The sequence below is a fragment of the Rhinoderma darwinii genome, chromosome 9 (assembly GCF_050947455.1).
Source record: "Rhinoderma darwinii isolate aRhiDar2 chromosome 9, aRhiDar2.hap1, whole genome shotgun sequence".
Taxonomy (NCBI): Eukaryota; Metazoa; Chordata; class Amphibia; order Anura; family Rhinodermatidae; genus Rhinoderma; species Rhinoderma darwinii.
Window position 1 is genome coordinate 9,287,297 of NC_134695.1, and position 27,069 is coordinate 9,314,365.

The 27,069-nt window shown below is 45.8% G+C and overlaps 1 protein-coding gene across 3 annotated transcripts in view; it reads right to left on the reverse strand.

Moving 5' to 3' along the window:
- MACROD1 (mono-ADP ribosylhydrolase 1) overlaps positions 1–27,069 on the reverse strand; it is a 1,001,762-nt gene that overhangs the window by 82,113 nt on the left and 892,580 nt on the right. The gene's annotated exons all lie outside the window — the stretch shown is intronic.

Genomic DNA, 27,069 nt, shown 5'->3' on the forward strand with positions numbered 1-27,069 from the left:
ACAAGAATTAAAGCAAAGTAGAGGTGAAATCTACATATTTTATTTTTTTGAAGAAATTCATCATATTTAATCATTTTTGTCTGTAACACAGAAGGTTTTACCAGAGAAACGCAATGCAATATTTATTGCCCAGATTCTCCAGTTTTTAGAAATATCCCACATGTGGCCCTAGTGTGCTAATGGACTGAAACACAGGCCTCAGAATCAAAGGAGCAATTTTGGGGCCTTCTTTTTATTAGAATATATTTTAGGCCCCGGGTTTGAAGAGGTCTTTTGATGCCAAAACAAAGGAAACACCCCAAAAATTCCCCATTTTGGAAACTACACCCTACATGGAATTCATCTAGGGGTATAGTGAGCATTTTGACCATACAGGTGTTTCATATATTTTATTAGAATTTGGACGTGAAAATAAAAAAATTCTAAAAAAATTCCCAAAAGATGTAGGTTTAGCTTAAAAAAAAACCAATGTCTACAAGGAATAAAGAAGAAAAAGCTCAAAACATTTGTAAAGCAACTTCTCCAGAGTATGTAAATACCCGATATGTGGCCATAAACTGCTGTTTGGGAACACAGCAGGGATTTGGCTTTTGGAGCGCAGATTTTGCTGGATTGGTATCTTGGCAACATGTCACATTTGCAAAGCCCCTGAGGGACCAGTACAGTGGTAACTCCGCAAAAGTGACTACATTTAGGAAACTACACCCCTTGAGGAATTAATCTACGGGTGTAGTGAGCATTTTGACATCACGGGTGCTTCATAGTTTTTATTAGAATTGGGCTGTGAAAATACAAAAAAATAATTTTAATTTTCTCAACAAATAAAAGGAGAAAAAGCACCCCAACATTTGTAAAGCAATTTCTCCCGACTACGGCAATACCCCATATGTAGTCATTAACTGCTGTTTTGGCACACGATATGGCTCAAAAGGGAAGGAGCACCATTTGGCTTTTGGAGTGCAGATTTTGCTGGATTGGTTTCTGGGCGCTATGCCGCATTTGCAAAGCCCTTGTGGGACCAAAACAGTATAAACCCCCATAAGTGACCCCATTTTGAAAACGACACTCCTCAAGGTATTTACCTAGGTGTGTAGTGGGAATGTTAATCTGACATGTGTTATTATAGAAATTAGTGTACACTCGATGTTGCAGAGTGAAAATGGCAATTTTTCCATAGATATGCCAATATGTGGTGCCCAGCTTGTGCCACCATGAAAAGGCAGCTCTCTAATTATTATGCTGTGTTTCTAGGTTTTAGAAACACCCTACGTGTGGCCCTAATCTTTTTCCTGGATGATCGACAGGGCTCAGGATTGAAAGAGTACCATACAAAATTGAGGTCTAATTTGGCGACTTACAAAGTAATGGTTCAGAATTGCAGAGGCTCCGATGTGAAATAATAAAAGAAACCCCTGAGAAGTGACCCCATTTTGGAAACTACACCCCTCGAGGCTTTTATTAAGGGGTGTAGTGAGCATTTCCACCATACAGGTCTTTTCCATAAACGATTGCGCTGCAGATGGTGCAAAGTAAAAATTCTAATTCTTCCCTAGATATGCCATTTCAGTGGCAAATATGTCGTGCCCAGCTTGTGCCACTGGAGACACACAGCCAAAAAATTGTTATAAGGGTTCTGCCTGGTTTGGCGATGCCATATATGTGGAAGTAAACTGCTGTTTGGGCACGCTGTAGGGTGCAGAATGGAGGGGGCGCCATTTGGCTTTTGGAGCGTGGATTTTGCTTGGTAGTAGTGTTGTTTGGAGTTTTACTGGTATTTTAGTTTATAATGTGGGGGCACATGTAAGCTGGGCAGAGTACATCAGGGGCATAGTCAGGTGGTATAGTAATGGGGTAAAAAAAAACAATAAAATAATCCATAGATATTTGTTACGCTGTGAAGCAATCCTTTCTGAACAGGCCAGTGTCGCACTGATAAATGGTCCTTACTCAATCCTCTCTTGGTACACACTCTTCACCTTTGCAGTTTGGTAATTTTGCTGGGAAAGTGTTGACCTGGTATAATACGGGCCCCCTCGATTCCAGCAGATATGTTTGAGTCTTCCACCTCCTTGTTCCCTAATTTTAGGGCCTTGATAAATCGCCTCTTGAAACAGAAGAAATGTTCCCCTTGGGCCTGCACAACTGCATATTTTTCTTTCCTGAAAGGGAGCCTTAACTTACTTTGTTTTTTCCTAGACGTAGTGGTATGAGGGATGTTTTTTTGTGGGACGAGCTGTATTTTCTTTTTTTTCAAAATTGTTTTTATTAACATTTTCAATAAGGGATACAAAAAGTAAAAAGGGGAGGATGGAGAATGAGAAGCATCCAAGATAGTAATAAAGATAAAATAAGGGGATAAAATAAAAAACAAAACAAAAAAGGGCGGGAGGGGAACAAAAACATAACAGTCATAACCATTACTATTAAGCTCGCTATATCCATAGATTCAATAGGTCAGGTGAGGGGATCTACATATCAGGCAAGTAACAGGCTCCCCCTTCCTCGCCGGGTTTTCAACCCCAGTGTGAATGAAAGCATGGGCATGGAACCAGCCAAATACCCTGTGCCAGTCCCACCGATATGTCATCCAAAAGTTTTTTCCGAGGAAGGAGATCGCCATTAAACAGATCAGAGGCTTGACCCCCGCAGGCATCATAAGAATCCGAATCCCCGACAACTCATCAACTCATAGTAAACACACATTACAATATAGGTATATTCCCCATGAGTAACTGTTCTTGAAACCATATAGGGGAGTCAAAGCAGTGTTTTATTTTCATTTGCACATTCCGCGGGAGAAGTGAAATAAAGGATTCCCAGGTATCGAAAAATAGTTTGACCTTTTGCTCTTTATGGAGAGATGCTTCCATCCAATCCATCTTTAACAGATAAGAGAGTTTGTCAAGAAACATTTTGAAAGGCGGGGCCTGATTGTGAAGCCATGTTTGTAGGATAGCCTTTACCCCTGCTGCTGCCACGTAGTGCAGTAGTTTGTGTGCCCCGGGGGAACAGTGGTGTGTATCAGGGTCCAGGTACCCAAAGATTGCCCACAACGCTGTATTAGTAACAAAGTTTGTGAGGTGTTCAGAGGTGAATAATTGTATTCTGGACCAAAAAGTTTGGATACTTGGGCAGGACCATAGGCAGTGATATAGGTTAGCTTCCGGTGTATGACATTTGAAGCAATGCGAGGTGTGATAGATGCCAATTTTGTGCCCTATATGTGGTGTTAGGTATGACCTATGGGACACTTTCAATCGCATTTCCAGGAAACGTGCCGAAGGGAGAAATTTATGTGCCTGTGTCAAGGTCGCTAAAATCGTTGTGTAGGTGAGCGTTTGGTCATCTGTTTGCCATTTGGTTAGGGGGGTTTGGGTTTGAGAATAATCTAAGGGAACATGGATAAATTGGTAATTACGAGTGATTTGACCCCTGAGATAGTTTTGCTTTGAAAAATTATGTCGCAAGTATGTGTTCCATTCCTGATCAGGCAGCTGTGGTAATATCTTTGTTAAGTAGCTTTTAACTTGCAAATAGCTAAAGAGATAAATCGGGAGATCTGGGAATTTAGAACATAACTCCGTAAAGGAAAACATCCTACGCTCTTCTATGCTCACAAATTGCCCCACAGAAGTGAGCCCCAGCCTGTACCATCTGTGAAAGATAGCATCAGGGTTACCATTTTGAAAGTCAGGGTTGCATACCAAGGGCATATGAAGAGATAGCAGAGGAGAAAGTTGAAAAATAGATCTTACCCTCTGCCATGCCTTCCATGTAGTAAAAAGTAAAGGGTTGGCCCTTGTTTCCCTTGTCAAGCTCTCATAAGGAAGATGCAAGAGTCCCGATAAAGCATTTCCCATAAACAATGACGAGTCAAGAGGTGAGGAGGTGTATACGGAGGTGTTGTGGATCCAATCAGAGATATACCGATATAAAGCTGCTAGATTGTAGTGCTTGATATTGGGAAAGTTAATACCCCCATTACCCCTGGGCTGTTGTAGGATGATATAGGCTATTCTGGATCTTTTCCCGCCCCAGATAAAGGTTCTGTAAAGATAGTTAATTCTGCGCTCATCTTTGGGTGTGAGGTAAATTGGGAGAGTGTGGAAGAGGTACAAAAGGCGTGGGAATTCCGTCATTTTGAGTAGATTAGCCCTGCCCAGATAAGATAGCGTAAAGTATTTCCAGGAAAGGAGTGTCCTCTCCAGTTCAGTTATATAGTGCGATATGTTGGTGCTATAGGGTGCGGACGGGCGTTTCGTGATTCGAACTCCTAGATATGTGAGGGCCTGAGAGTTCCATTTAAATGGGAATTTCTGTGACCACAGGGGTGTGGAAGGACCTTTCAATAACATTGCTTCTGTCTTATCTAGGTTCAGAGTGTAACCGGACAGTCTCCCCACCCCCTCCAAATAACACAAAAGAGGGTCTAGAACCCGCTTGGGGTTAGATACTGCTAACAAAATATTGTCTGCAAAGGCGGACACTTTTAATTCTATATTACGTAATTTGATCCCCTGAAAAGTAGATGTCTGGGAAAGATGACGCAAAAGGGGATCTAAGGCGAGATTAAAAAGGAGGGGGGATAGGAGACAACCCTGTTTAGTGCCCCTAAAAATTGCTATCGGAGCCGTGTTATGCCCATTGACCATCACACTAGTCGCACACCCAACACGAAAGGATTGCAGGAATTGAGTAATAGTCGATCCAAGGTTTGTCCACTCCAGTACCTCATCGAGAAAAGGCCAGGCGACAGTGTCGAAGGCCTTCTCAGCATCAAGGCTCATCAACATGTTAACTGGTTGATCTTGCTCCTGCGCCATGACTGTGGCAGCAACAGCTGATCTTATATTCTTGATGCTAGTCCTGCCTTGTGTGAAACCCATTTGAGCTTCGCACAAAAGGTCGGGGAGAACAAACTGGAGTCTATCAGCCAATATTCTTGCCAATAATTTATAGTCTTGGTTGAGTAGTGAAATTGGCCTATAGTATTGGGCCAGAGATGGGTCTTTATTTGGTTTTGGCAAGAGAACCGTGCGAGACTCGGCGTCGTTAAATAAATTAGTGGGGTTTATTTGGGGAGCCAGGATTTTATAATATTCTGCAGGGAAACCGTCTGGACCCGGTGTTTTGCCGTTGGAGATCAGAGAGATAGCTCGCCTCACTTCCTCCTCCTGTATGTCCGAATTCAGCAAAGATTGTTGAGCTTCAGATATGGAGGGTAAATTTATGGTGTCCAGGAAAGTATTGATATCTGGGATGGATGCTGGGGCCGCTCTATAAAGGTCTTCATAATATTCAGAGAAAATCTGTGCTATATCAGAGGAATTGGTGACGAGAGAGCAGGTAGTAGGGTGCTGCAGAGATAAAATGGGTTTGAATGGATGTTTTTGCTTAGTTAGGGTGGCGAGTAATTTTCCAGTTCTGTTCCCCCACCTATAAAATTTATTATCCGTGTTTTACCTGCCAATGGGATTCATCGTGGACAAGTGTCCAAAAAATGCCTAGCCGTCTGATAAACATTTTGGTTATATGCAGAGGAATTTACTGCATATGTACGCTGAGCAGTCAGTAAAGCCTTGTGTAAGGCACCAAAGCGTTCCCTTCGCGTTTGCCGCCTACGGGACAGATAGCTGATGACATGACCTCTCATTACAGCCTTGAAAGTCACCCACAACAAGGGGAAATCATCAGTATGAGAGATGTTGTCGTCCAAGAATTGACTCCAGTATGTTTGGAGATACTGTCTAAAGTCATCAGAATCTGCCATATACGCAGGAAATCTCCAAATTCTAGTTTTCACATTGGATGGGGATAAGGATAATGACATTGTAATTGGAGCATGGTCCGATATGGTGATTGGATGTATACGCGATGAGTAATGTGTCTCAAACAGGGGGGAGGATATCAGAAAGTAGTCAATACGAGAAAATGTTTTATGGGTTACAGAATGACATGTGTATTCTCTTGCCTCAGAATCCATCACCCTCCAGGGATCGCACACATTAAGGGAGCTAATGAGAAGAGTGAGGGAGGCGGTCGCTACCTGGGATTGAGATATAGGGGGGATCTGTCTATTGTACAAGATTGAAGTCGCCTCCAATTATTAAGTGACAGTTGGGAAAGCTCGTTATGATTTGGAGAACCTCTGGGAAAAAACTTTGTTGGTCGTGATTAGGGGCATAAATGTTTACCAGTAAATATGCTATCCCGGCAATTAATACCTGCAGTATTAGGTACCTGCCCTGAGGGTCCGCTATTGAGTTCTCCACAGTGTATTGTATGTCCTTTCTGAAAAGTGTCGTGACCCCCCGCGAAGAGGAAGAATGTGAGGCAGAAAGGCAATCCGCTAGCCATGGGGCTTTCAATTTGCTTTGCGTGCCTGATCTCCTGAAGAAAAATAATGTCAGGGGAGAATCTTTTGAGATGATTAAGCATTTTTTCCTCTTCAGGGGCGTGTTCAATCCTGCTACAAAGGAATTTAACATGTGGGTGAGTGCTAAAAGTGTCAGGGTGTAGTGTGTTTGGGGTACTCATCCTGTGTCAAGGTGGTAGAGTCGGATCAAAGGTAATGAAAGCCAGATGCTGCACCCCACGGTCCCAGCGAGCCGCGAGTACAGCCCCTTCCCACTGATGCCTTTATAAATGGGAGTCACGCCTCCCACCACCTGAAAAAGGAGAAAATATATAGGCGAGCATAAGTAACACAGAAAAAACATAGAAACAACAAAAATCGTAGCGGCGTCTACAAGTAACTGGTATTTTGCTACGAACACAACTGCCTCAGGTTGCGCATTAATTCGACAAAGTAAGCGAAGTAAGCACATGTCCATTAGTAGGAGGGCTAACTTTTCCCCTCGAAAGGTAGTCACTATCCTTCATCCCGCATTTCCAGATGAAGGCCCCTGCGGGCCAGGATCGGGTCTTCAAACATTAGCGTGCGGTCCCCCATCTGCACTTTCAGCTTGTCCGGGAAGAGTAGCTGAAATCGGGTGTTCTGTTCGTGCAACAATCGGCAAACTGGAGCAAAGGCTTTTCGCTTCTGTGCGACCGTCGCAGAGTAATCTTGAAAAATCAGGATTTTGGAGTCATTCACGCGAAGGTCCCCCTGCTGCCTGTATGCTCTCAAGACTCTTTCTTTTATCGCCCAATATAGATATTTGGCAATCACTGGACGTGGCCTTTTGTCTCCTGCATTCCTCCAGGCCCTAGGTGGTCCCAGCCTGTGCACTCTCTCAATCATGAGGGGGTCACGTCCAAGGTCAATGCTGAGGGCCGTGGGTATATCTTTGGTGATGTAGTCCAGTAGCTGGTCATTCGTCACTCTTTCAGGGATACCCACGAAACTTAAGTTGCTTCGCCGATCCCCATTTTCTAGGTCGTCCAGTTTGTCTCTCAATGCTTGGGATGTGGCCTGACTTTGTCGTAAGGCAACCTCCATTGTGGAGATAGAGTCCTCTGCTGTAGTAAACCGTGTTTCCATATCTGCAATTTTTTGAGAGTTCGAAGTGATTAGCGCCAATGCAGATTTTATGGAGGTATGCAAGATATCCAGCCGCTTGTCGAAAAGAGGCAGCAGAAGTTTGGTGACCTCCTATGCCACTAAGGTCGCCTGAAGTGAGTCAGTTTCTGAGTCCTGTGAAGGACTGTTTTGTGGGGATAGTCTGGTGGCGTGACATCATCACCAGGAAGAAGTTCTGGGGAGAACTGATTTTGAGAGCTGGAACCTCTATTAGATGAGGATCTGGGAGTCGGCTTATCCCCCTTCATGTGGTTTTTGGATTTCTGCATTTTGGAGGACGGGGTTATCCCAGACGTCCGGGCGGCACAAGAGCGGGTAGGTTTATCTCTCAAAGGTTTCGTCAAATATTTGTCCATTTCACGTTCCCCTGTCAGGGGAATGGAAAGAGAGATTATATAGGCAGTGAACAGGCAGCAGAGGCATACAGGGGGAAAGTAGCCCACAGCGCTTTACATCTTTACAGATCCATCAACATGTGCAGGAGTTTAGAAGGATCGTCAAAACGAAACATAGTGGATTCAACAGTCAATGTCCAGATTAAAAGGTGAAGCAAACTAAGGCGAGTCAAAAGGGAAGTCTCTGAGGGGCAGTAAATCCCAGATTCGTTATACAATGTTGACGTAAGCATACGTATTCCACAGAATTAGGAGAGTCGAGTTGAATAGTCCCCGGCTAAGGAAAGGCACAATTAGGCTGGTGAGTTTGTTGTTCAGGAAGTGTCTCTTAAAAGGAGAAAGGCGGAATTATTTGCCTTGTGTTCCGCAGAGGGCCTTCTCGCTGATTCGGGGACAACGTCGCACCCGTACTCTGCCTGGCCATCCCCCAGACAACAATACAGTGGCAAAATTGCGGCAAAGTGTCATAGGGTCCAGGCCTGAGTAGGACCGATATACCCAGTGTTTCCTCTCACCTGGGGGTTACACCATCTTTCCTCCTCCCGTCTGTGCAGTGTGTATGCAGTCCCCCGGCCAGTAGCAATGGCCGTCAGGCCCAGTGGTGCCACCTGCAAGATGGCGTCCGAGTGTCCTCTCACGAGTGTCGCCTCGCACAAAATGGCGGCCGGGGTCACAGACTGCCTATGTGGGAGACCGCACTCCTCACCTGGGGATTGTGCCACTGCTCCTTCCGATCCCTCCGCCGGCCGCAGTGCACCGTCTCGCGTCTGGCAGCAGCGGTCGTCGGGTCCGGTAGTGCCACTCGCAAGATGGTGGCCGGGGTGTGTCCTCTCGCGAGTTTTGCCTCGTGCAAGATGGGGGCCGGGAGCTTACCTCACTAGGCCAGCAGCGCTCGGCGATGTACAATAATGGCCAAGCGGGGGATCACGGAGCGGTCTGTGTGGGAGACCGCCCTCCTCACTCGGCAGCTGCGCCTTCGTTCCCTCTCCTCCCCTCACCGGCCGTGCGAGGCGGATGCAGTGCAGCGTCTGTCAGGCCGAGTAGTGCCACCCCCAAGATGGCCGCCCGGAGGATCCTGTTCCCCTTCAGCCGGAGATCCAGGTAAGGTGAGCGCCAGCAGCGGGACCGCTCCAGATGGTGGGTCACACTCTCTCCCCTGGCAGGGGGATCCCAATCCAGGGCTCGTCAACTGCCTGGCGTCACCTTGCGTTCGGTACTGGAAGCCTTGTAGGCCCAGTCTCCGAGCGTAGAATAGGAGGCTTCCATAGCTGGCAGACCTGGAGGCCATTATTAGGCCATGGCAGCAATCGGCAACCCAGCGATCACGTTGCTGGGGTTCCGGTAGCTAAAAACCCCTCAGATGCTGCGATCTCTATTGAGCACAGCATCTGAGGGGTTAATCGGCCAGGTCGGAGGCTAGCCCCGGTCCAAGCCATTACAGCAGGGTGTCAGCTGTAACATACAGTTGACACGCGGATGACGGGAAGGGGTTAAAGGGAGTCTGTGAAGAGAAATTGACCTATAAAAGCAGCAGCACAGTAATATAGTGTAGCCTCACCTATAATATAATAATATAATGCTGTTTTAATTTTTCAGATGAGTGGCTCTGTTGCAGCGATAATAACTTCATTTACTTCAATAGTATTCTTCATAAGCAACTTCATAGCTTTTTGGAGCAACAAGGGCGTCACTGTTGCTTCAAACTTTTCTATCTCCTATCCCCAATCCATCCCCCTTCTTCTTTTATTGACAGGGCTAGGCAGTGTAGAAGCTGTGATCGCCCATGGCCTCGTATTCTCCTGTGCGCGCCCACTCCTTGGCTTCTGAATCAGTGCATGCGCAGTACATCACCTGGGTGTGGTGTGACGTAATCGGCACATGTGCAGTAGAGACAGTTGGACCAATGAAACATCACTGCTGCACTGCAAATAAGCCGATTTAGAAGCCGAGGCGCGGGTGCATTTACGAGAATACTGGGCCAAGCGTGATCACGGCTGTAACACTGCCTGGCTCTATCAATCAAAGAAGGAAGGGAGGAAGGGATGGACCGGGGATAGAAGGTAGAGCTGTTTGGAGAAACGGTGATGCCCTTGTTGCTCCAAAAAGCCAATTTTAATATAAAGTTATTATCGCTGCAATGGAGCCACGCATATGAAAAATGAAAACAGCATTATATTTCGGTGCGGCTACACTATATTACTGTGTTTCTGTTTGATAGGCCAATTTCTGGTCACAGACTACCTCTAAGGCTCAGACAAGGAAAGTTATGTGCCATTCACATACACTATACATTTAACCAGTCATTCTATGAAATTTAAGTTAAATTTTCGTTTAACCCCTTAAGGACGCAGCCTAGTTTGGGCCTTAAGGCTCAGAGCCCATTTTTCAAATCTGACATGTTTCACTTTATGTGGTAATAACTTCGGAATGCTTAAACCTATCCAAGCGATTCTGAGATTGTTTTCTCATGAGACATTGGGCTTTATGTTAGTGGTAAAATTTGGTCGATATATTCAGTGTTTATTTGTGAAAAATTGGAAAATTGAGAGAAAATTTAGAAAAAATTGCCGTTTTCTGAATTTAAATGCATCTGTTTGTAAAAAGTTACTAGTTCACATTTCCCATATATCTACTTTAGATTGGCATCGTTTTTTGAATATTCTTTTATTTTTCTTGGACGTTACAAGGCTTACAACATAAACAGCAATTTCTCATATTTTTAAGAACATTTCAAAAGCCTTTTTTTTAAGGTACCTGTTCAGTTCTGAAGTGGCTTTGAGGGGCCTATGTTTTAGAAACCCCCATAAAACACCCCATTTTAAAAACTGTACCCCTCAAAATATTCAAAACAGCATTTAGAAAGTTTATTTAACCCTTTAGGCATTTCACAGGAATTAAAGCAAAGTGGAGGTGAAATTTGCAAATTAAATTTTTCTTGCTGAATTTCAATTTTATTGAAAAAAATTCTGTAACACAGAAGGTTTTACCAGAGAAACACTACTAAATATGTATTGTCCAGATTCTGCAGTTTTTAGAAATGTCCCACATTTGGCTCTAGTGTGCTCGTGGACTAAAACACAAGCCCCAGAAGCAAAGAAGCACCTAGTGCATTTTGAAGCCTCTTTTTTTATTAGAATATATTTTAGGCAGCATGCCAGGTTTGAAGAGGTGTGGAGGTGCCAAAACAGTAGGAATCCCCCAGAAGTTACCCCATTTTGGAAACTACACCCCTCAAGGAATAAATTTATGGTTGTTGTTACCATTTTGACCGCACAGTTTTCACACCGCACATATTTGAATTGGGCTGTAAAATGAAAAAAATTACATTTTTTCCAATAAGTTGTCAATTTTCATCAAAATGTCTTATTTTCACAGGGAACAATTTCATTGCCCGATTTCTCCTGAGTGCAGCAATACCCCATTTGTGGCGATAAACTGCCGTTTGGGCCCATAGGAGGCCTCAGGAGGGAAGGAGCGCTGTTTGTTCTTTGGAGTGCAGATTTTGCTGGATTGGTTTTCGGGTGCCATGTCGCATTTGCATAGCCCCAGAGGTATCAAAGCAATGGAAACTGTAAAGGGAAGTGCCCCTATATATGTATGTATATACGTATGTATGTATATATGTGTATATATATATATAATATGGATGTGTATATATAATGTCTCATGAGCCAGGGCTGTAGAAACACAGCCCTGGTCATGAATACGGTTGTAAACAAAGTGGGACAATTAGCATTGCCCTGCTTTGTTTGGAAACCATGGAGACAGGAGATAGTTTGATCTCCTGTCTCAATTTCAAATCTCCCGCGCGCACGGATGGTTTCGCGCGCGCGATCTTGCATTATCACCATGCCGACCCATGCAAGCCGGGGGCGAGCGCAACTCGTCCCCCGCTGCGAGCGTACCAGCAGCGTTAAATAGCCCTGCGTCGGTACGCTCAGCAGCTGAAGACGACCTCACCACTCCACCAACGAGGAGCAGCTGGGACCGGCCTGCCTCCCACACCACCACGGACCGGCTCACCTCTCCTGTCCTGCCTCTCTCCTCCAACGACCTGATCCTATCTCCTGCTACGGCTCCTGCTTCTGCTCCACCAACGAGACACGCTAAGTATCAAGTGTAGCAACAGCTACACAACCCTCTCTTTCCCTGTCTCCTCCTGCTGTCCCTTAATTTAATCCTTGCTGTCCCTGAGTACTGTCCCTAAGTTAACCCTTGCTGCCCTGAGTCCCTGTTGGCCCTTGCTGCCCTGAGTCCCTGTTGACCCTTGCTGCCCAGAGTTAACTCTTGCTCTCCCAGAGTAACCCTTGGTGCCCCTGAGTCCCTGTTAACCCTTGCTGCCCTGAGTCCCTGTTGACCCTTGCTGCCTTGAGTCCCTGTTGACCCTTGCAGTCCCTGAAGTTAACCCTTACTACCCAGTGCAGTCCCTAGTTTAACCCCTTGCTGACCTGCGCATTCACTGTTGTATCCCTGGTTAACCCTTGAAACATTTAACCCTTCCAACTGTTGACCCTTTTACCTGATTATTAACACTTAGTGTACAGGGACAGTTATATTAGGAGGGAGTGGGACAGAGATAGTGAGCGTGTGAAAATTACAAGTAACTTATGTGTATTGTAACATAACTTCTATATATGTTTAGGTAAGTGGGTGGCGGTATAATTAGGATTGTGATACCGTGTTTATACTGTACTGTGATTAGTTACTGTATTTTATATAGGAGAGTGATTACTGTATGTTAATAAATATCTTTATTTACTATACGGTCTTATTCCCTTGAGTAGCAGCAAAAGCAATTAGATTGACGTTAGTATAAGGAAAGGGTAGGGGAACTAGGCATAACCCTAGTGACCCTGATAATAAAGGAGGTAGTAATAGTGGGTGACACTAGCCAGTAAACCCCGCTATTACCCCACCCCCTTTAACATTGGCGAGCCAGCCAGGAGCAATATATATATGTATATATAAGCCCTTTAACCTTGGCGAGCCAGCCCAAAATGTTTTCAATTTATTTCTGTCTTTTGTACAATAAAATTGTGTTAAAACGTGAACTGCAGATAGGCGGAGAGGTGTGGACAGGTAACGTAGGTACACGGTGTAGTGTTGGGTTATACTGTGCGCTTAGACCTTTTCGAGGTTCAGACGAGTAACAGATTTATTTAAGGCTTGATACAGGATACAATTGATCAGTGAACCTATTGTTTTTTGTTTTATTTTCTGAGGTATTAACGTCTTTTATTTTGCTTTGCGGCGTGCTGCTCTACAGCGACGAATCGTTGGGCGAGCGAGCAATTTATACAAAAGAGTTTGCAGAAGTATCAACGTCGGTGTTCTTCCGGTGAAGTCCAGCTGAACGGGAAAAGGCGTACTGGCAGAAAAGGACCTTTTTAATAACAGCGGGGGACAAGGAGGACAATGCAGATGGAGATGACTTCTGGAACAGTGAGTATGGACTTCTCCACACTTAAACACCTCGCCAAAATCAGTAAATTTAATCCAGTAACACTTACAACATATAAGTCAGTAGAACTGCTGTGGTCCACTTTATTGGACCAGGCTTCTGCACACGACAAGCTATTCATAAGCAAAAGGATTTTTGTAACAAAACCTCCAAACGACTCCAAATGTTGGCAAAGTTAGTGTACACTTTTGAGGACACCTTTTGGAAGCCAGAACACGCTAAGACTATAGCTGGCACAAGAGTGGCAGGTGAGGTTACCACATGCAGCTTCCACTGCGATTGTTGTGTCGAAAACAACAAACAAGTATATACACTGGAAACTCAGCTACATGAAGAAGTCCAGTGTACAGCCCAGAGAGGCAAGAATATCTGCATATTGGAGGATAAGCTCTCGGAGAAAGAGACTTATTTTTCCGACATGGAACCAGAGTTTCTCAGATTGTACACTGAGATAAATCATCACAAATATAGGACTGCATCCATGGATGCAATGATAGAGACACTCATGGGTGATCCAGCTGCAAAGTTGCAAACCATTGCGAGTTTGCAGCAGACCATCACTCATCTGTCTTGGCCTAGTACTAATGGCATGGGACCCTTGCCCACGAAACAGGTTTGCGTTTTGGGAACGGCACAGGGGGAGACAGCGGCAACAGCGCCATTGTATTCTGAGGATCACAGATCCAATAATCCGGGTTCAGATACTAGGGTACAGGTGGAGCGGACATTGACTTTTTCTCCAACACCCTTGGAGAATAGACGTAGTAGTCGCCTCCATGGAGAGGACTCCACTTGGCAATTGGGCAGCAGATGGGATACGGTACATACCACTTCCAATCCACCAACGTGTCCTCCAAAATCACAAGAATTTTATCACCGCCACAACAACATGGAAAGGATAAACTTCTTGTTGAGGATCTATGAAGAGATCTGAAAGTATGATCCAAGTGTGTATCCGTTTACGGTATGTGATATTTTTGAGGGCCATTGCCATAGAAAATATTCAGTGGCCCCGGAATATCGCATGGAACTGTTTAAATTATGGTTGCCTACCAACCTCAACCAGAGGTACGAAGCAACGTATCCAAAAAATGGCCAATTTCATGATGAGGATGATCGCCTTTCAATACTCATGAGATTGGCTACAGGTCATCTGGATGCCCTCCAGAGATCCTTACAAAGTTCAAACCTTACATACAGGATGAGCCTTTGACTCTCTGTGGTCGGTTTGAAGCAATGTACAGGAAGGTTACCAAAGACCAAGGTATGGGAGTTCCACAAGGCATGGTCCACATGTTTGTGGAAAAATTTACATACCTTGACACTGCAATACGGCTGAGTGCAGCAAGGGAGCCATCGCTTATTGATGCAGCCATGATTATTGAGCATTATAGACAGGATATACTGCACAATAAGAAGACCATTAAAATTAGGGAGCGTGGGGATAGAGATGAGCGAACTTATCAAAAGTTCGGTTCGGCTAGTTCGCCGAATTTCACAAAAAAGTTCGGTTCGGACCGAACTAGTTCTGACCGAACCTGTCACGTCCGTGCGCCGAGCATGCTACTGTCCGGGGTGCTGATAGAGTTAATGGGCTGCACTAACTCTTTCAGCAACCTTCACAGTACATGCTCGGCGCGCGGAAAATACAATTTAAATGTAATAAAAAAATAAAAATTATACGTTCGTACTTACTTTCCTCCTGTCCGGCCTCCAGCGATGACGTTTCATCCCTTTCGCCGCTGCAGCCAATCACAGGCTGTAGTGGCGGTCACGCACGTCAGGATGACGCTTCATCCCACGTGACCGCCTCTGCAGCCAATCACAGGCTGCAGCGGCGACATGGATGAAACGTCATCGCTGGAGGCCGGACAGGAGGAAAGTAAGTATGAACGTATTATTATTTTTTTTTGGCATGTATGTATGTTGGTATGTATGTTGGCATGTATGTATGTTGTCATGTATGTATGTATATCTGTGCATGTATGTTGGCATGCATGTATATATGTGCATGTTTGCATGTATATATTTGCATGTATGTATGTTTGCATGTGTGTATGTTTGCATGTATGTATTTTTGCATGTATGTTGTCATGTATGTATGTATGTATATATGTGCATGTGTGTATGTATATTTGTATGTATGTATGTATGTTTGCATGAATGTATGTATGTTTGCATGTATGTGTGTTTGCATGAATGTATGTTTGCATGTATGCATGTTTGTATGTATATTTGCATGTGTGCATATATATATATATGTATGTATGTTGTCATGTATGTATGTTGTCATGTATGTATATATGTGCATGTATGTTGGCATGTATGTATATATGTGCATGTGTGTATGTATGTATATTTGTATGTATATATTTGCATGTATGTATGTTGTCATGTATGTATGTATATATGTGCATGTATGTTTGCATGTATGTTGACATGTATGTATACATGTGCATGTTTGTATGTATATTTGCATGTATATATGTTTGCATGTGTGTATGTATGTTTGCATGTATGTATGTTTGCATGTATGTATGTTGTCATGTATGTTTGTATGTATGTTGTCATGTATGTATGTATATATGTGCATGTATGTATGTTTGCATGTTTTTATTTTTGCATGTATGTTTGCATGTATGTTTATATATATGTGCATGTATGTAATTATGTTTGCATGTATTTATGTTTGCATGTATATTTGTGCATGCTTGTATATATGTATGTATCTTTGCATGTTTGTATGTATGTATGTATGTTTTCATGTGTGTGTGTATGCATGTATGTATGATAGTTTGCATGTATATATGTGTGTATGTTTGCATGTATGTATATTTGCATGTATATATGTGCATGCTTGTATGTATGTATGGCCATGTATGATACTGTCTGCTGGCGCCCTGTATCTAAGTCAACTTCACGGCAGGCTTCTATACATGGTATAACAGTCAGTATCACACATTAAACTGAATCTAAGCCTACGACATGTTTTATTTCCTTTTTTTTTTTTTTTACAGGTTTGGTGTTTGGACTACGTCGGTTTCGAGGACTACTTAGATGACGTTTTTTTTTCTACAATAAAATGGTTAATGAGGGTTGTGTTGGGGGTGCTTTATTTCAATAAAATATTTTATCTATATCTTTGTCTTTTTATTTTCAAATTTTATTACTACCACTTTAGTAATGGCCGCTGTCTGAGTGACAACATCCATTACTAAGGCGAGGCTTAGTGTTAGCCGGTGCAGAGGCTAACACTAACCACTATTATTACCCCGGTACCCAAAACCACCAGGGGTGCCGGGAAGAGCCAGGTACGATCCAGTACCCGACCATCTGTTGTGATGGTCGGGCCCTGGGGCGGCCGCAGGCTGGTATTATGAGGCTGGGAAGGGCCAAAAACAGTGGACCTTCCCACCCTTGTAATGCTAGGCTGCTGCTGCTGTGTTGTATCTGGCTGGTTATAAAAGTGGGGGGGACCCCACGTCATTTTTTGTAATTATTTATTTATTTAATTATTTTTTTTTAAAAAGACATGGGGTTCCACCCAATTTATCATAACCAGCCACATACAACACAGTGTTATTAGCCTGGGAATGGACAAAACCAGTGGCCATTCCCACCCATGTAATGCTAGACTGCTGTGGCCTTGTATATGGCTGGTTATTAAAAATGTCGGGGACCCGTCTATTGCTAAATTTGTTAAATTCAAAAAAAAAAACAACGTGGGGGTCCCCCCCATTTTTATAACCAGCCCGATACAACACAGCAGCAGCAGCCTAGCATTACAAGGGTGGGAAGGTCCACTGATTTTGGCCCTTCCCAGCCTCATAATACCAGCCTACGGCCGCCCCAGTACCCGACCATCACAACAGATGGTCGGGTACTGGATCGTACCAAGCTCTTCCCGGCACCCCTGGTGGTGGTGGGTACCGGGGTAATAATGGGTGGTTAGTGCTAGCCTCTGCACCGGCTAACACTAAGTACCGCCTTAATAATGGACGCTGTCAATCAGCCAACTGCCATTATCTAGGCACTAATAAAGTTTAAAAAAAAACACAAAGACAATTCTTTTTTATTGAAATAAGAAATCCCCAACAAAACCCTCGTTAACCATTTTATTAAAATTTGAAAAAACGTAGATCTACGCAGTAGTCCAACGAATCGAAGATGTAGTCCAATCGGTACATCAAAATCTGCAACAACATAAAAAAACAGTTATCAATGTGAACAATACCAATACTTCTACTCACCTACACACATATATACACGCACACACACACGCACACACACACAAACAACCATACACAGACACACATATATACACAAACACAACAAGATATACACACACACACATAAACAGACAAACACATATACACAAACTCACACATATACAAACAAAAACACACATATCCAAACACACACACACACACACAGTTATACACACACATACATGAACACATATACACAAACACATATACACAAACACACCCATATATACACACAAACACACACCCATATACACACATATACACAAACACACACACATACAAAAACACACACACATCTACACACAAACATATACACAAATACACCCATATATACACAAACATACACAAACACATATACACAAACACACCCATATATACACACACACACACACACACACACACATATACACAAACACACATATAAAAACAAAAACAGACAAAGTCACATACCCAAACACACATATATACACAAACACACACATACACAAACACGGTTTCTTTTAAATGCTGCTGGGGAACCCGCTCGATCCACTATATAAGGCTGCACTACAGTGCAGCATTTAAAAGAAACAGGATCCTGACCTGTCCATAGAGTTTAAGGCAGCACAGAGTATTTCAGGAGATGAGCGTGCAGATTCAGTGCTGCTGTGAACTCTGCTCTTACCATTACGTAGCTCTCAGTCTGTTACCTCTCCTCCACTCCTGTCCTCAAGAACACCTTCACATGATTGGCAAGTCACCACGTAATGGTAAGAGCAGAGTTCACAGCAGCACAGAGTATTTCAGGAGATGAGCGTGCGGATCTTGTGCGGGGTGGTGACTTGCCAATCATGTGAAGGTGTTATTGAGGACAGGAGTGGAGGAGAGGTAACAGACTGAGCTACGTAATGGTAAGAGCAGAGTTCACAGCAGCACTGAATCTGCACGCTCCTCTCCTGAAATACTCTGTGCTGCTGTGAACTCTGTTCTTACCATTACGTAGCTCAGTCTGTTACATCTCCTCCACTCCTGTCCTCTATAACACGTTCACATGATTGGCAAGTCACCACCACGCACAAGATCCGCACGCTCATCTCCTGAAATACTCTGTGCTGCTGTGAACTCTGCTCTTACCATTACGTGGTGACTTGCCAATCATGTGAAGGTGTTCTTGAGGACAGGAGTGGAGGAGAGGTAACAGACTGAGAGCTACCTAATGGTAAGAGCAGAGTTCACAGCAGCACTGAATCTGCACGCTCATCTCCTGAAATACTCTGTGCTGCCTTAAACTCTGTGGACAGGTCAGGATCCTGTTTCTTTTAAATGCTGCACTGTAGCGTAGCCTTATATAGTGGATCGAGCGGGTTCCCTAGCAGCATTTAAAAGAAACAGGATCCTGACCTGTCCACAGAGTTTAAGGCAGCGCAGAGTATTTCAGGAGATGAGCACGGGCAGCCGTTCGTTTTTCCGAGCCGTGCTCCCATTATGCACACGACCGTAAAAACACCCGTTATTGCGGGTCGTAATTACGACCCGCAATAACGGGCTCATAGACTTCTGTTACCCACGGGTACCTTTCCGTTTTCTCACGGGAAGGTGCCCGTGCCGTTAAAAAAATAGAACATGTTCTATTTTTCTATTTTACGGGCCGTGCTGCTATAATTATAATGACAGCACGGTTCGCAAAAGCGGCCGGCTGCCCGTGGCCGGCCGGCCGTGCTCGTAGTTACGAGTCGTAATTACGAGCACGGCCCGTAAAATAAAAAAATAGAACATGTTCTATCTTTTTAACGGCACGGGCACCTTCCCGTGAGAAAACGGGAAGGTACCCGTGGCTAACAGAAGTCTATGGGCCCGCTATTTCGGGTCGTAATTACGACCCGTGATAACGGGTGTTTTTATGGTCGTGTGCATGAGGCCCCGTAATGACGGGTGGCTACATGTGTGCACCCGTCATTACGGCAGCGTTGCTAGGCGACATCAGTAAGGGTATGTGCACACACACTAATTACGTCCGTAATTGACGGACGTATTTCGGCCGCAAGTACCGGACCGAACACACTGCAGGGAGCCGGGCTCCTAGCATCATATTTATGTACGATGCTAGGAGTCCCTGCCTCTCCGTGGAACTACTGTCCCGTGCTGAAAACATGATTACAGTACGGGACAGTTGTCCTGCAGAGAGGCAGGGACTCCTAGCATCGTACATAACTATGATGCTAGGAGCCCGGCTCCCTGCACTGTGTTCGGTCCGGTACTTGCGGCCGAAATACGTCCGTCAATTACGGACGTAATTAGTGTGTGTGCACATACCCTAAATAGTCACTGTCCAGGGTGCTGAAAGAGTTAACTGATCGGCAGTAACTGTTTCAGTACCCTGGACAGTGACTACCGATCACAGTACCTGTAAAAAAAAAGACGTTCATACTTACCGGGAACTCCCTGCTTCCTCCAGTCCGGTCTCCTGGCCGTTGCCTTGGTGACGCGTCCCTCTCGACATCCGGCCCGACATTCCTTGATGACGATGCAGCCCATGTGAGCGCTGCAGCCAATCACAGGCTGCCGCGGCCTCTGCAGCCAATCACAGGCTGCAGAGGCCTCTGCAGCCAATCACAGGCTGCCGCGTCAGAAAAGGTCGGACTGGAGGAAGAAGAGGGACTCGTCCGCAAGACAACGACCGGGTACGTATGAAATGCTTTTTATTTTTAATCAGCAGCCTCTTTTCTCTATCAGTGATTGATAGAGATAAGTGGCTGCCGATTTGTATAATGTTTTTGACCGGGTTCGGTCAAAACGGGTTCGGCCGAACCCGGTGAAGTTCGGATTCGCTGCGAACCGAACTTTTCCGGAAGTTCGGACCGAAACCGGGTTCGGTTGTCCCGGTTCGCTCATCTCTACGTGGGGATGTCAACGTTAAATCGCAAGATCAACGAGGACATCATGCTAAGATATACCCATCTCCGCATCCCACAGCTCCAACAGCTCCATCAGTAGAAAAGACAGGCAGCATACGATGCTTCCTGTGTTTACCATATGGTCACATGAAAAGGAAATGTCCTAAACTGGTACGCACGAATCGTACCTACCCCGAGAAGAATGGTAATAACAATGGTTTCAAGATGAAGCCTAATTATGCCAAACATACCGGGGAACATACTGACAGCAGCCAGAGACATTTGCCGGCGCAGACACTGAAACGCGTGGCACTTGTAAATGCTCCAGACAAAGTAGGTAACGGAACGTTAAGTGCAGAATCTCCCAATTTTGCACATATCGCTTCAGTGGACAAATCGCTGGTGGTGATTTGTTCCACAGAAGTACCCACTGGTAGTCTGGTGCAAATTAACTGAAGGCTGGGGATCCCTAAAGATTTGGCTCTGTTATGTCACATCATACTTGATTCTTAAGGGAGACCCCACAATAAAGCCAAAATAAAAAACCAGGACACAAAGATAATGCTTGACAGGGGTGCGGAAATTTCAATTACCAATGTCAAACATGATCTACAACCAGACAGCCCTCAATGTGTTATCGGATTTGATCACCAACAAGAGGGGGGTGAGAGTCCACACGATAGATGAAGTTGTGGTTCAGATTGCCAAATACGTGACCCTGAAAATCCCAATGTGGTATTACCGCGGCTCTGACAATATCATCGGAACCGATGTAATGACACAGAACGGATGGATCATTGACCTGGCAAACTGCATTGTGTGGAGGGGCCCCAGACAATCAAAGGTATGTGTCATACAACGTCATTGTCTGGACCACCCCTGCCCATGGTTGGCAAAACAACTGACATCCTGGAACACAAATGGCCAGAGGTTTCACACAATGCAGACCTTGAGCCTATTGTGTACGAGCACCCAGACCTCTGGGCTCAGGGCAAGAATGACTGGGGGAGAATTATTGGCGTTCAGGTGGACATACAAGTACCAGACCCACCACCTCACCCGAAGCCACACAGTAAATAAAGGATACAGTCCAGGACTTGGAGACAAGGGGAGTGGTTATAGAGGGCAATTCAAGATGCAATAACCCTCTATGGCCAGTTAAGAAAAAGGATACCAATGCATGGAGGCTAACGATAGACCTCCAGGTCCTTAATAAATACACCCATATGTCTGCACCCGTGGTTGCACATACTCCTGACATGATGGATAGGATAAGTGGCAAAAGTCTCATATTCTCGACCATTGATGTTGCAAATGGGTTTTTCTCTATTGAGATAACTGAGAGTTGTAGGTACAAGTTTGCTTTCATGGTGGGGAACAAGCAGTACATGTTTTGTGTACTCCCCCAGGGATTCCATAGTAGCCCTACATATTTTCACCAGGCATTGGCAGCCGTACTGAGTGCGTTCTCATGGCCAGGATGCCTGCTGCAATATGTAGACTACTTGCGCCTTCATACAGAAACCATGGAAGAATACTTGGCTTTGTTGAGGGAACTGTTGGGACTCCTGGCCCGGGCGGGGCTCAAACTGAGCCCTCACAAGGCAAACCTTGCTAGGACAGAAGTGACCTTCCTTGGTGTCCAGATCTCTCATGGAGCCAAAGGCATCATGGCGGCCCGTGTGGAAGCCATGGTGAAATTACCCAGACCAGGCACTCCACAGTACTTACGCAAGTTCCTAGGAGTAGCAAATTTCATGAGAGAGTTCATAGAGGATTTTGCTGCTAAAGCAAAACCCTTATATGAACTTCTCAGAGGGGAAGAACCTTCCCTGAGGGACTGGTCTGAGACACAGGAGGAGACCTTTTCTACTCTGAAGAGAGACCTCTCTTCTGCCCCAGTCCTGGCCACCCCTCACCCTGTGAGGGAAATGGCCATTCAGGCCCATGCTGATACAGAATCTCTCTCGGCGGTCCTGCTACAATTGGTAGGATCTGAGAAAAGGCCTCTGGGATACTTCTCCAGGCTTCTTTCACCTGTTGAGATGGCTCCTTTAAATGGACTTTTTACGGCTCGGGTTTTAACTTGCTGCCCGAGTGATCGGGCAGCTGAATGTCGAGTCTCCGGCTGTCAATGACTGTCTACTCCTATCTCTTTTACACAGCGCTCAATGAACGCTGTGTATAGGAATAGAGGCAGCGGCCGCGCCGCTGTCTCTATTGCTCCCGGTGTTCATGTGACTGGTCACATGATCGCCGGGTGCCGTTACTAACAGACTAGTTACTACTAACTAGACCCAGCACAGCCCTATTAGTGACAATTTGTCATTATGAGAGGGTTGTTTTCCCCTGTAACTGGAGCTGCCGTGCAGCTCCAGTTACAGGTGAAAAGCATGGTGTAAAAGAAAGAAAAAATATATATAAAGTTCCCCAAAGGTCTTTTTTTTACCTTTGAGGGACAGACCATAGTAATAAAAAAATAAAAGTAAAGTAAAGTGCAACAAAAAATTAATAATAAATACACATTAAATACCCACCGCAACAAAAATTTTCCCCTCCCGCCAATCATTGCCTGGACCCAATTACCCTAATATAGACATGTAATATATTACAATTTATGGTAGACAATGACGATCACAAATAAAAGGTCTATTTTAGGGTAAAACTATGGTATTACCAAAAAAAAAAATTGCTGAATCGTAAAAAAGCTTATTTTTTTACTATTTTCAAACTTTAAGAATAAAAATTCTAAAATAGCAAAAACAATGTGTATAAAAATGATAAAAAAAAAGAAAGCTGCATGGTCTATGGAAAAAAACTTCGCAAAAATCCCGTCATTAGCCCAACAAATTTTTTTTTTTCACTTTATTATTTTCACTTTTTATTAAACTTTTTTACTAGTCCCACAAGGGGACTTCACTATGCGATTATCCGATCACATTTATAATACACTGCAATACTTCTGTATTGCAGTATATGATGCCTGTCCGTGTAAAACGGATAGGCATCTGCTAGGTCATGCCAGAGGCATGATCCAGCAGGCATTCACGACAGGCAGACCTGGGGGCCTTTTTAGGCCCCCGGCTGCCATCGGAGACACAGACACTCGGCGATCTTATCGCCGGGTGTCAGTGGGATGAGAGGGAGCTCCCTCCCTCTCTCCAAAACCACTCAGATGCAGTGCACGCTATTCAGCACCGCATCTGAAGGGTTAAACGGGTGAGATCAATACTAATATCGATCTTACCCGGTCGAGCAGGGACGCCCCCAGCCTTCAGCTACCTCTGGCCGCTGAGAGCAGGGAGATTTGACAGCTCCCTGCTCTGTTTACTTATTCCGATGCAGCGACGTAAAAAGTCTATTGCATCGGAATAAGGCCCGTTAGTGACCGACGTTAAAACACTATGGGCCAGTCACTAACGGGTTAAGGGGGCAGCGCCCTCACCGGACCTCATGGATGAACGTTGACCCGTGAATACCCTGGACTATAAGAGGGGTCCAGCCTCCTAGTTCTATGCCTGAGCATTGTTGTGTTCCCTAGTTTGTCTATGTGATGGCCTCCTAGTGTGTTCCCTGTTCCAGTCCCTGTCCCTGTACCTATACCTGTTTCCAGTTCCTGTTCCTAGCAATCCATACCTTCCTGGTCTAGCACTGTGCTGTGCCAAAGTCGTGCCGTGCTGCATCCACGTCTGACCTGCTTCACCTGGCCTGATCGTGGAAGAATCCTCCGCTGGGGACACTCCTCTAGACTGGCAGGTCACGCTGGGTTACGTAAGACCCGGGATTTGATTGCTCGGCATTTCTGGTGGCCCACTCTGCCCAAGGATATTGTGGACTTCGTATCTTCCTGTGCTGTATGTGCAGCCAACAAGGCCACACACTCCAGACCTGCTGGTCTGCTCCAGACATTGCCTGTGCTCAATGCTCCCTGGCAGCATATAGCAATGGACTTTATTATGGACCTGCCTCTCTTTGCTGGATGCAGTGCTGTCTCGGTGGTGGTGGTGGACCGATTTTCGAAGATGGCCCACTTCGTTCCTCTGACCAGTCTTGCTTCTGCTCCTCAGTTGGCCAAGTTATTTATCCAACACATCTACCTGCACGGCGGTACCTGCACGGCTTTCCGCAGCTGTAATGTCGAGGTAGGGAGACAGACACGTGAGCCCTAATCTACCCGCCACTCAGTCCCTGCCTACTTGCATGGCCTGTCCTAGGCGACGGCGTACAACTGGGTGACGGTCCCTATGCTCAATAAGTGCACGACAGACAAACAGACGAGGGTACACAGAAGCTAAGGGAAATGGGGCAGTTGCCCACGGCAACACTGTGAGCAACAAGAGTAGTGAACAAGCCGAATCAAACCAGGAGTGTACGAGGTACCAAACGCAGAGCAGGAGAGTAGTCAGTAAAGCCAGGGTCACATTTAAGCAGAGGTCAATAGTACTAGCAGGAGCAGCAGAGCCAGGAAGCCAGACAGAATCACAGGCAAAGTAAAAGCAGGAAATGAAGGTATAAATAGACCGAGGGCGGGAGCTAGCTCCGTCTGGCCAGGCTGTGATAGGTTCTCTCACTCCTCAGCCTACCAGCCTGAGTGGTAGCAGATCGAGTCACTCTATCAGTACTAGGAGCAGATGCAGACTGATTAATCACGGGCGTCGACACAGAAGCTGTGTCTGGTAAATCCTTTACACTGAGGGTGCCGTCATTTAAATATGCCCCCAGATTCCTCGGACCATTCTGGAGGAGATCAACCCTGTCGCCTACAAGCTTCGGCTGCCTCCTACCCTCAGGATTCCCAACTCCTTCCATATCTCCCTCCTGAAACCAGTGATCCTGTGTCATGGTGACAGGGTATGTGGACCCACTAGGCCGCTCCGCCATAGCGGGGAGACAGCTGACCAGGTCACAGTCTACACGAAAGTCAATAGCAGATAGCAATGCTTGGGTACCTGAACTAGTCCAGACGGTGGCTGTGGCTTCAGCACGGATGGAGGCCGGTGCGGCAGGTAGCGCCAGACGTGGCGGGCAGTATCCAATGTAGCAGAAGACACTGGACGTGGTAGAAGACACTGGATGTGGCAAACGACACTGGACGTGGCAAAAGACACTGGACGTGGCAATCGACAGCAGGTGCAGTAGACACGACTCCAACACTGGTAGGCACAGGAACAAGAACAATACGGGATACAGGAACGGGTAACAGGGCACGGGTAACAACTGGAACGGGGAAACACAAAGGTACCATTTGCAAGACAGACTGGGAAAGACTAACAATGCTCAGGCAAGGATCAGAAGGCCTGGGGCCTTCTTATAGACCAGGAAATCATGGCAGTTGATGATGATGACAATTTCCTTTGTGCGCGCGCTAGCTCTTTAAGGCCTGGCACGAGCGTGCGCGCACACCCTACGGGACACAGCAGAATGGAGCGGAAGTGAGTGCTGGCGTCTCCTAGGAAGGAGATGGGGACCAGCGCTCACGGATCCATGGCTGCGGGCGTCGGGAGGTGATGAAACCCGACGACCCGCGGCCATGGACGCTGCATCCTGAACTGCTATTCCAAGACTCCCAACCCTGCGGTTGCCTCCAGCGGTACCTCAGACATCTTTGAGGTCAAGGAGATCTTGGGACACCAAGAGAGTGGGAGGAAAGACTTTTTATTTGGTGGATTGGAGGGGGTTTGGTCCTGAAGAGAGGTCCTGGGAGCCAGAGGAGAACCTTAATGCCCCTACTCTTCTGAAGAAGTTTCTCTCTTGCTCTGGTCCCAAGAAGAGGGGGTGTAAGAGGGGGGATACTGTAATGTCCGTGGCTGCGAGCTGTCAGCTCCAACCTCCCCCTGACAGCCGCAGCCACGAGTCGGCAAGCGCTGGTCCCAGCCTCCTCCTCAGGAGACGCCAGCACTCGCTTCCACTCACCTCTGCCAGATCCCGTAGGGTGCGTGCGCACGCTCGTGCCCGCTTTTAAAGGGGCAGCGTGCACACCGGACCTCATGGATGAACTTTGACCTGTGAATACCCTGGACTATAAGAGGGGTCCAGCCCCCTAGTTCTATGCCTGAGCGTTGTTGTGTTCCCTAGTTTGTCTATGTGATGGCCTCCTAGTGTGTTCCCTGTTCCAGTTCCAGTCCCTGTCCCTATACCTGTTTCCAGTTCCTGTTCCTAGCAATCCATACATTCCTGGTCTAGCACTGAGCTGTGCCAAAGTTGTTCCGTGCTGCATCCACGTCTGACCTGCTTCACCTCGCCTGACGTCTGCCTGCTGCCTAGTCCCAGCCGAGCCTGCCCTGCTGCTGTCTGAGCTGCAACAGGTACCTATAGAACTATAGACATTCACCTGCTCCCTGTTGGCCAGCTGCTTTACCGCCAAGGCGGTATGGCCAAGTGGGTCCACAGACCCTTCGTGACATTAGCAGATCCCATTACCCCTCAGTTATCATCTCCCTGGAGAATTCTCACCGATACCAAATTTGTGCTATACACATGGAGATTTTCGGTAGATGATTTCAGGGTAGATCACTGGGATCATAGATGTGAAGAGTACGTGAGGAACCAA